Source organism: Cydia amplana, chromosome 11 (genome assembly GCF_948474715.1).
Source record: "Cydia amplana chromosome 11, ilCydAmpl1.1, whole genome shotgun sequence".
Taxonomy (NCBI): Eukaryota; Metazoa; Arthropoda; class Insecta; order Lepidoptera; family Tortricidae; genus Cydia; species Cydia amplana.
The window spans coordinates 3,547,047-3,559,282 of record NC_086079.1 but is presented as its reverse complement, the minus strand read 5'-3'; positions in this window follow the sequence as shown (position 1 = coordinate 3,559,282).

The window sequence follows — 12,236 nt, the reverse complement described above, 5'->3', positions numbered from 1 at the left end:
AATAGTAATAAATCCAATAATAAATAATAAAACTACAAGTACTAACAATAAATATAACTATATAACTATTAAACTATTAGGCAACCTAAATGCACCACTTCTCAGCATCTGTGGCTGCCACATGCAGTCCATTCCAGTGCATGAGCAGTGGTGCATCTACCTTACCTGCCAACGCTTTCAGGATGCTATTGGTACTGCCACACAGTCTCTGCATAAGTGACGCCGATCTGTTGCGTATAATTGCAAAAAAGTCATCCGTGTGCGCCTCCGCGAACATTCCGGATGCACTACAGTGACGTGGCAGCCCCATCAGCATCCTGAAAACGTTGTTATATTGTATTCGTAGAGCGTTGTACGCTCGCTGAGTATAGCTGGCCCAAGGACCAAGGTATTTGAACGTTTTGGTGACCCTGAGTGGTTCCCCGCCCAGGGTCACAGGAGGTACTGTTTTGTAGGATTTTCTACCTGCTTTGAAAACAAGTACCTCACTCTTTTTCCCATTGTACCTTAGCCCATGCCTCACCGAGTACCTCTCACATATATCCAGCAACTCTTGAAGTGCACTCATGGATGGGCTCAACAACACCATATCATCAGCATAACTGATGTTATTTATGAATTTACCATCCACGGAGCATCCGACATAGGCATTGTTGAGCTCATCCATAAGCTGGTTCACATATAGGTTAAACAACCTAGGAGAGGACAGACCGCCCTGCCTTACTCCACATTATCTTATTACACACTTATTTTTTTTTAGCTTCACCGCTTATGTACCTACCTATATGTGCTTCAAATCCTAAAATTTGAACCACTTCCCGGTGTCTGTTTGAGCTAAAATTTGGCATACTTTCGTATTTCCAATGACAATGCAATAATATGCTAACATGGAGCTAATCTATAGATTAGCAACCCATCTATAGATGGTCAAGCAGATCTTGTCAGTAAAATAGGCGCGAAATTCAAATTTTCTATGGGATGATATCCCTTCACGCCTACATTTTTCAAATTTGCCGCCATTTTCTACTGACAAGATCTGCTTGACCAGCTATATTGATGCAGTCGGAAGATAGCCAAAGGAACTTTTCGATGGAAAAACGTAAACATATTAAGTTTAGACTAATTTAAAAGATCTCGAGATGTATCTTATTTACGTTTTTCTACTTTGATCAGGTAAGTCAGTATTTTCCTAAATCTGTAGGTATATTTTAACTCCAAATAAATTCCTCATTGATAAAGTTTAACATTCATATAACCAGCCCAATATCGGTAACGCAGTCTTAACTCTTAATTAACTCCAGTGTCCGACGAGATAGTCTTGCCAGCAATTAGCCAAACTTTCCCCATTTGCATGTTATGGGGAAACTTCCCCGAGGCTGGCAACCCCGACCCTCGCAAGAATTCCAAATTTGAATGAAAATTCTTTTTTAATTTAATCCCCACGCGTCGTGGAAATGTAATGGCGTAGGGTTTTTCAACGTGCAAGCTTTGATGGCGTTATTAAAAGAAGTTTAAGTTTATCTATGGTTTTAATAAAAAAAAGTTGACGCGTACCTTTTTGAAGAATTGCTTACTTTGTAAAAGTTTTTACATCGAATAGAAATCGTCAATTTCAAGTTTGAATGTAGATGATAAGACCTACTGTTTTAATATCTTTCCTTCTTTGGTGTACCTCAAATAGAGAACATTTGCTTTATTTTGAGAGTGTTACGATGGCTGGCCAGACTAACTAAAGTAAAGGTGATATATGAATGCTAGTTATAAATTAAATTGATGATTTGATATCCAGAGGACGCAATGTACCTATATATCAATTTGCTCAAATATAAATTAAATTCCTGTTTCCTTTCCTTCAGCATCCGTACCACATAGTTATTTAAATGTAATTAATCTTCAACGATACTCCACAACATAAGGTTGAAGGGTAGGTATTTTTTAACGCTGTCGGCGTGATTGATTTATAAATGCCCATGCTAAATTGAAGCTTTCATGCACAAACGGTCAGTGAGCCAAACCGCGGCAGACAGACGGGCATGGCAAAATTATGAGAATTCCTTATGTTGACTAAGGAACCCTAATAAAAAAGCTACCTGACCAAATTAAAGTTACAAAGAGCCTAATTTCTGGTTGTGAATTCGCATAAAACCGATTCCGTTGTTTTAAGCTGTATACACAAACTATTGTTCTTAACTTTCAGTACCAGAATCCAGACAAAATTTAACCTTAATAACTGATGACCTATTTTTTTACTAAAACAAACAAAAGATATCCTAAACATTCCGAAGAAGCATCAAAAACGAATTCCGAAGTTCTCATAACTCATGGCTACAGTTGTCCAAAGTTACAAATTAACCTAACTCGCCGTAACTACACTTTTCTGGTAGTTTTCTTCGCCAGTGTCTTATTTGAGTGATTTGCTACCACTACGGCACAAGTTTCCGTATGAATAAGGGACTGTTTTATATAATATATCCGTAAAGTTGGGGTGTGAAGGAGAGTACGTGAGTAGATTCGTAAAGTGGATGAAATATTACACTGGTTATATGGAAGGTAATGTATTAAAGATAAATTCTGGTAAGCGATTTAATACCAACCAAGCAGCTTAAAAAAGTTTAAGTTAATTCAAATTTAAGTGTGCAGCCAGCAGCAGTAGACTATAATCAGATCTAAATAGGTAATATGAATATATAGCTGGTCAACCAAATCTTGTCAGTAAAAAAAGGCGCGAAATTCAAATTTTCTATGAAACGATATCCCTTCGCGCCTACATTTTTCAAATTTGCCGCCTTTTTCTACTGTCAAGATCTGGTTGACCAAGTATAGATGTCATTATACCTACTAAAGAAAAAAAATAGACCAAGACCCATCCATGACCTGTGACGGAGACTGGCTGACTGACTTGGTCACTTTTTCTTTAGTGTTGCAGATTCAAAAAAATATTCAAAAATATATTTATTTATTGTATGGTTATGGGTTTACAAAGGTGGTACAAATTTTTCATGTTCTCCATATCCTGCCTTACAAAGGCGTACAATATTTAGTAAGTTGTCTTAGAACTACTTTTAACATTAACAGTTACATAGATAGACATATCATTAAATTGTAGGTACTTAATAACTAGCTAACTTTGTAAAAAGTCATTTATGCTATAAAAGCAATGTTTGATTAGCCAATCAAACAATCTTTTTTTGAAGGGTAATGATGCGAATTTTTTAAGGTCTGTGGGAAGTTTATTAAATATCTTTATACTCATACATATAACGCTTTTTGAAAATAGTGCCGATTTAGGGTTAGCGCGTATTATATCGTACATGTATTTGGTTCGGATTGGTTGAGTACTAGATTTTTTTACAGGAAACAAATCTGGATTATTTTTTACAAATATGCAGATTTCATATATATAAAGTGATGGGAAAGTAAGTATCCTGTTATTGATGAAATATGATCTACATGATTCCATTTGATTGATACCGTAAACGGAACGAATGCATTTTTTTTGTAATGTAAAGATTCTATCTTTATTGCTGCTGTTTCCCCACATTATTAGTCCGTAACGCAGATTTGACATTATATATGAGTGGAAGGCAAGTAAGGCTGTTTGTTCTGATGATATATTTTTTAGTCTACGTAGAGGGTATATGAATTTGGCTAATTTGTTTAAAATATGCTCTGTATGGTGGTGCCAGTTACTATAAGTATCAATTATTATGCCTAGAAATTTAATTTGGTTAACGTTTTCTAGCTCACAACCCTTATAACTAATCTTTGGTTGGACTTGTTTGCCCTGTGGCGAGTAAAACTCCATTAGCTTAGTTTTTTGTAAATTTACTTGAAGGTTATTAGTTTCCATCCAAACATTAACATCATGAAACACATTATTGATTTCTGTCTCATAGTTTTCAGTCTCATCACTACGAATAATTATGGAACAATCATCAGCAAAAAGTAGTATTTTATGTTTTGTTATAACCGGTAGGTCATTGATATAAATCAAAAACAGTAACGGACCAAGTATGCTGCCTTGTGGTACTCCATACATTACTTTTTTATATTCAGACCTGTAGCTGTTGAATGTATTATTTATTTGGCAATGTGCTTGAATTTCAGTACACTGGTATCGGTTTTGGAGATATGACTTTAACCATGAATAGCAATTTCCTCGTATCCCACAGGCATATAATTTATCCAGAAGCCTTTTGTGACACACTCGATCAAAGGCTTTGGACATATCCATAAATATAGCAGATACAGGAGTCCTGTCATCTCTACATTGACTGACAATTTTAACAAGCTCGTATACAGCTAAAGCCGTAGTTTTGTTTGCTCGAAAGCCAAATTGTGTATTGGTAAGTATATTATATTTATTAATGAATTCAACTAATCTATGGTAAACAATTTTTTCAATTATTTTCGAAAATACAGGAATAAGGGCGATCGGTCTATAATTATCCATATCTGAAGGTTTACCTTTTTTAAGAATTGGTTTCACAATTGTCACTTTAAGTTTATGAGGAAAACATCCATCTCTAATTGATAAATTAATGATATGGTTTAGCGGGTATACCAGCAGGTCAGCATTTTCTTTTATGAGGCAAGTAGGAATGCTATCGTAGCCTACTGAATTAGTGTTCCGTAAATTTTTAATAACTCTATAGACTTCAGATGGATCTGTTGGTTTTAGATATAAACTAGATTTTAAAACATTATTCCCTGTCTGCTATCATTATTAATTTCATCGATAAACTTATTGTTAAATGCAGTAGCGATTTTGTCAGGTGATGAAATTAAATTGTTATTGACCAGTACTGATTCAATGCATTTGTTTTGTAAATCCTTGTTACTAGACATAGACATAGACATAGACATAGACATAGACATAGAAAAGTTTTATTCAACATCACATGAAGTTGCAGAGTTAACAGATAGTGTAACACATTTTTACAGATAAACCTTAAATGTAGACTTAAAAACTAAGAAATTGAGTTGTACATCTAAGGGAGAAATATTCATGAGTGTTAAATAGGAGCTTGCCTCAGCATAATGTTGCAGTATATTTAATTATTTACTACAACGCTGGTTTTCAGGCAGACCCTTGATACATTATCCCTTACTCGCTGTAGTCGAAAACTAAACGCCTTACAGTTATAAATGTTAACAAAGTGTGAGTGTGAACTGTATATGCTAGAATTTGGAAAGAACAATAGTAGCTATGGTGTAAACTAAACTGAATGGAAATAAAAGGAAGTATATGATCTTATAAGATGTATAAGATAGATAATGATATGGATGTAAATATACTTAATAGAGGTAAAAAATAAATAAATAAATAAAGACATACGGTGCACAAATATCATTATTTTAAATAATATATGACGGCGTGGCTCTAGTCCCAGGAGGTAGCGTGTTTTGTATTGCTATGAGACGTTGTTTAATCCGCAATTTAAAACTGCTTACTGTGCTTAAGTTTTTGAGGGGTGGAGGTATATTATTCCAGCATTTCGTTGCTGTATATTTGAAGCTACCTCGAAATGCAGCAGTACGGTGACGTGGTAATACTAATTCGTTACAAACCGATCTGATGCCATACAAGCTCGACCTGCTTGCGCGCCATTTGAACTTTTCGAACAGATACTCTGGCTCTGAGGTTTTAAAGACTCCAAACAACAAAGATGACAGGTGCAGCTCTCTACGAAATGTCATTTTGAGAATACCTGCTGAGTTTAAATAAGGTGTCACATGCTCACGTGGCGGAATTCCGAAACAATAACGAGCACATGCATTCTGCACTCTCTGGACTATACGGTCAGTGCGGGCTAGTAATCGTGGACCATAGACTATGTCCGCATAATCAAATTTAGAAAGTACTAATGAATTACAAAGTTTAATTCGCAGATCGACGCTGAGAAAATTCCGAATTCGATAAAGTACTTTGAGTCTATAAAATGCGTTTCTTGTAATCTCCGCAATATGCCCCTCGAAACGCAATGACTCATCCATTAGTAATCCCAGATTGCGTGCCTCCGATACACGTTCTACTTCTTCTCCCGAGATAATAACTGCTGGTTTATGGTGTTCGATCCGCTTGATTTGATTTTTAGAGCCAAATAGCATAACTTTAGATTTACTAGTATTTTCTTTAATTACATTCCAGGTACCTTTGACAATATTTTTACATCTTTCAACATATTTTGCATTTGATATTTTGTGAGAAGTTACTATGCATTTTTTTAATAGGCTTGCGTATGTTTTATAGTTTTGTTTGTGATTCTCATTGGGGAAATGTATGTATCTTTGATACCTATCTCGTTTAGCTTTTGCAGAAATCTTAATCCCAGTTGTTAGCCATTTTGTCTTTCTCGTGTTATGTATTTTAATTTTGACTAGTGGGAAGCATAATTCAAAAAAGGGGGTAATAAGTTCATGGAATTCCATGAATGCTTCGTCAGCATTATTTGCCCTAAATGTATCGCTAAAAGATAATTTACTAATGCAATCTCTAAATTTTTTACAATTGTTTTTGTTCATGTCACGTTTCCAAATATTCCATGATTCTAATACTTTCTTATTTGAGGCAGGTATGGCAACAGTTTGGGCAGTATGGTCAGATAATTTTAAATCATGAATAACTGCAGCATTTTTGCTTCTAAAATTAAAGGCAAAATTGTCAATGCAAGTACTTGTCTTAGTGGTGATCCTTGTAGGTTCATGGATTTGTAGTTTGAAATTATATTCTAGTAATAGAGATTCGAATGAAGTATTAATTAAGTTTTGATTGTTGCGGTTGATGTTAAAATCACCACACAATATAACTTTATGATTATATTTTTTTGTTATTCTTGACAACATAATATCTAATTTTTCAAAGAAGTTATTAATATTAGAATTAGGGGCCCGATAGACACAAATAATTAGTACATTTGGTTCCTTTATGGCAACACCGCAACATTCAAAACAAGACTCTACAGTTAGATCCTTGAGCCATTCAATTGGTTCACCTTTTAATCCATTTCGCAGTAATATACAGGACCCACCCCGACGTGTATTGCTTCGACTGTAATGTGTGATCAAATTATATCCTTGTAGTATTAAGTTACGCTCTTCACCACTTTTGATAAAATGTTCAGTTAAGCATATTATATCGATATAGTTATCTTTAGTCCTAAAGTTATCGAGCACAATAGTTAAGTTATCCAGTTTGTTAAGGGCACCAGCGATGTTTTGATGAAATATGTTTAGTTTGTCATTGTTTACGAAAAAAAGTGTTGTTCGATGTATTATTGCAAGTATTCAAGGCATTTAAATTTAGGTTGGTATCACTGGTGTTTGGAGAAAGTGTTGCATCATTCATATTTTCATTTGGAGATAAATGACTTTTTACTTTGGGACTGTTCTTATCTGCAATAATTGCATTGTTCTGTGCGTTAAAAGAGTTTATTTCGGTTATAAGTGTATTTAAATCTGTAATAACCATTTTCATCCCAGTTTTGTTTACATTTCCTGTAAAACTTGAAAACATTTCATACGAGTAGTTCAGATTCTTATTACTGTCAAGTATATAGGCGTAGTGATGTTCAAGGTTGTTAAGATATAGTAGGTTATTAAAAACCTCAACACGCCGGTTAAATAGATTCGCTAATTTGTTTACCCTGAAAATAGGGAGGCATATTATTATGTTTGTATGTTGTAGAGTTTGTAGTTTGTTTTTCACACTTTCTATTAGGTCTGGGTAGTTTTGTGTCGTTTCAAAATCGGAGTCACCTATAAACAATATGCAGTAATCGCTCATCGTGAAATTTTCTACTTTTTTTTCGAGTCCCTTAATCAGTTCTTCAGTATTCGCGTTGGTAATCATGTAATGACAGACTTGATCTGAGTCAAAGTTGTCCATAATCAGTCTTCTCGTCTGCTTTTTATTACTGTTACTAACGATGCATATTTTTCTTGATTGTTTATTTATGTTTGTATTGTTTTCATTGATTGCTTCTTGGGTCCAGGCTGTGTTTTGTGGGGCATGCAGTTGGTTTGACAGAACATCGATGTGGTGCATTAGCTCAGTATTCAATGTTTTTGTTTCAACAAGCTGTTTTTCAAACTTTTCTATTTCTTGTTGTAAACGGAGTATCTTTTCGTTGTAATCAGGTTGACTGGTCAAGATCTTGGAAGGCGAGGAGGGTACCGACGTTGCTTTGGAATGAGAAGGAGAATATCTGTTTTTGTTCATTTTATTATTACTTCCCATTGTCGATGACTGACATAAAGTTTTCAAAACTTCGATTTCTGTCGAGAGTTTATCATTTGACTGTTTTAGTACTTTTTTTTCTGCCTGAGATTTCTCCAGTTCAATTTTCATGTTCTTCAATCGCAATTTAAGCTGCGATATTGTATCCTGCGTCTCTATTGGTGAAGGCGTTAAGTTGGCCGGTGTAGTTGGCGGTAATTTATTCGGTGTAATAGTCACATCAGTTGACGAAATAAACGTATCTCCTAGACCACTGAGAGCGGTTTTTTCAATGCTTGATTCGAGTAGCGACGAGTCGTCTAGACGAAGCTTCTCTTTTTCTAACGAAGATTTACATGTGTTAGGCTGTTTAGACAGCGGAGTACTTGCGGTCTTCAGTTTTTTGTTACCCATCTGGCAGCAGTTACGACACTTCCAGCTTTTCTTATTGTCTATAGTCATTAGTATGTACCTTTTCCTAGGCACTCCGATTAGCTCCAGGCAATCCATGCAGTACCTATCAAGGCAGGCAGAGCAATCGAGCGAACGTCTATCTGAGACTCTTTTGTCGCATTTAATACAGTTCGTTGGTGGACTCATCTTGTTATTTTCAGTAGGAACCATTGAAAAAATATTGGTATTACTAGTTTATTTCGCTGTGTTTATCAATTAAGGAGAATATTTGTCGCAAAATAGTGTAGTTTGCGGAAAGTTCGACACACAGCTGGTCAGTTCGCGGAAATCGCCCCAATTTTCTAGGAACCAGCAGCTAGTTGCTGTGGCGTACATCGAGTCCAGAAAGGCGGAAGCGCCGCAGGATTTCTTATCTCTTACGCGTTTTGTTGAGACAATATCTAGATTCGCGCGCACTTTTGTTTTGGTTTATGTTTTTGCTAAATGTACTTCAATCCAATTTCTGTGTGCACTAACTTTAACAAATACACATTCACTGTTTTTTGAGGATTAATTTGATATAAATTACATGGTAAACAGTTCACTTTAGACCACTAAAAACTATTTTTGAAAAGGAGCTAGTTAAAAACGCTGCATACGCGCGCGCGCCTCAACTCAACTCCCTCAATTAATTCAGACTCTTTAGAGTTGTTATTCTTTTTTCCGATTATAAATTCAAAAGAAGAAACTGACACGTTAGATTTTTAGACTTTTTGATATTTCTGTATTTAATTATAATTTAACATTTACAAGGATCAGAAAACCACAGCGTTTGACAACCAAATCAAAGAATCTAAAAATCTAATGTGTCAGTTTCTTCTTTTGAATTTATAATCGGAAAAAAGAATAAAAACTCTAAATAGTCTGCAACATTACATTGTTAGTATACGACATCTGTTTTCAGTTTATAATTTATAGCTGGTCAACCAAATCTTGTCAGTAAAAAAAGGCGCGAAATTCAAATTTTCTATGGGACGATATCCCTTCGCGCCTACATTTTTCAAATTTGCCGCCTTTTTCTACTGTCAAGATCTGGTTGACCAAGTTATATATATAGATGGTCAAGCAAATCTTGTCAGTAGAAAAAGGCGGCAAATTTGAAAAATGTAGGCGCAATGGGATATCGTCCCATAGAAAATTTGAATTTCGCGCCTTTTTCTACTGACAAGGTTTGCTTGACCATCTATATATGCTTAGGTAGCACAGCTTCGTTCTTAATAATTATAGTCTATGGCACTATGACAGTTTCCTCATCCCGTGACTCGTGGTTGCCAGGACCAAATTCCAAATTACCCCATTCACAGACCCCATTACAGGACGGCATTAATTTGCATAGATTTAGGTAATCTGAGCTGTTATCTAATGAGCCTCTTAATTGTTATAGTCATGGCGCCCGTTGCCATTTTTAATTGCTAATTTAATTGCACTGTACTTGAAGACTTCAGGGGTGAAATTATGCGAGCTTGTTTTGTTTCTGTTAGGGGAATATAATTAGTTTTATGAAAGAGATGAACTTTGAAAAGTAGCTGTATTTCTTGTACCTACTGAGGGATATTTATGATATTTTACTGAAACAATTAGGTATTGAAACATACGAAAGTCCTTATGGCGCCATGTTCTTCATCAAACTCTAGACATTAATTATCCCAGACTTCTCAACCCTTCTTCAATCAATAATTGTAGGCTCAAAGAAATAAATTAGCACATCTTGTAAGCATTTTTTCCGTCTTAATAAGGGAACCGTTTACAATTTTTACACGCTCTTCCGTCACTTTTAACCCTTAAATGCATTATGATGTAGATCTACATCGTATATTTTGATGGCCCGTGGCTCAATATGCATATTATATAGATATACTTGGTCAAGAAGATCTTGTCAGTAGAAAAAGGCGGCAAATTTGAAAATGTAGACGCGAAGGGATATCGTCCCATAGAAAATTTGCGCCTTTTTTACTGACAAGATTTGGTTGACCATCTATATATGTAATATTTTTTAATTACTTACTATGATTTTTTTCTTTATTTTTCCCACAATCTATACAACATTACCCATTTATTTCAATTTATTAAGAAATTATACAAAAAATCATGCGTTTGTATACTACATTTCAAATACGAAGGCCCGATTGCACTTGAGACGGTCATTGGGCGTTAACAATAGGATTAGTGATAACAAAAGATTGAAATGTAGTATACACATACTTACAGAAGGTTGGTAGAGCAGCAGGAGCGAAGGTCATCCTTTCTGTGTAGTTCTTGGCCTATGACGGTCTTGTCCCAGTCTTGCCCACAAAAAAGTTTATATGCCGATCTTCTCCACATTTACACATTAAGTCAGCATTATATTATTTAACACATGGCTATTAAGGACGTAATTAATATGCATGTTGTGTGTACGGGATAGGTCAGAAGCCGGCGGTCATTAGGCGGCAATTCGTTTCCGTCCGGATGCAGGCTGGCCCGGCTCCAGTAGGTACAAGGAGCTGCGAAATCCCTCGATGCAAATTCCCAGGAGTTGCAGGTTAAATCCCGGCGGGATTGCTACACTTTTTTTTTGTCAGCCTGTTTAGTGTCCCACTGCTGGGCAAAGCATCCCCTCCCTTCCTCCACTCAACCCTGTCGTTTGTGGGCGTTTTATTTGTCCCCTACACTTTTTTTTTTCAAATTTGGTATTTTTTATGTTATTTCTACTCAGAATCACGAGCTCTTTCTATCCTAATAGGAGAAAAAAAGTGTCCCAAAATTTCCATACATTTTTCGATCTTTCCATTTCGCGACCGCCATACAAAGTCTATGAAAAATGGTGACGGAATGGAAATAAAAACCTTAGGACACTTTTTTTCTCCTATTAGTATAGAAAGAGCTCGTGATTCTGAGTAGAAATAACATAAAAAATCCCAAATTTGAAAAAAAAGTGTAGGGGACAACAAAAAAAAACGCCCTTGTAGGTATTTTCCCGCCAATCCGGATAAAATGCGTCCAAGTCGTCCCGCCATCTCCTTTCCGGTCTGCCTGAACCCCGGCCTACACTATTCGCCTCAAATCTAATTGTTTTCCTGCAGAACAATAACAATATCTTTATTTAACAATTAAAAAAAATTACAGAGGCACTTTGCAGTGAACCCCGCACTAGGCATGACCTGTATCGCGGGGGTCATCAAGCATCACGATCACGAGTTACCAATATCAAATATATATAATTATATTAAGCATAAGCATAGGAAAGAAAGAGGTGTGTGAACTTGTATGTGTGTAAGCTTCCTAGAACAGAAGGACATCTTTAAGTTCGACGTCCGTGTCCTTTCGTTAACAGATCGGTGAAGGTCGGCCTGACTTGGGATCTTAGACAAAATGAGACTATTTGTGGGCCGAAAATTATATATTTGCGAAATAAAATCAATAGTTTGTGCGGACTCTAAACTTTTTTCTATCGAACTTTAGCCTTTTAAGATTTTGTTTGTATTTTCCGTGCGATTTTTTTTATGTCAATTGCCTTTGATTAAAATGGGTACCTATAAATTCTATATAAAATCTAACATTTTGCGTTAGACCCTCCCAAAGAAGC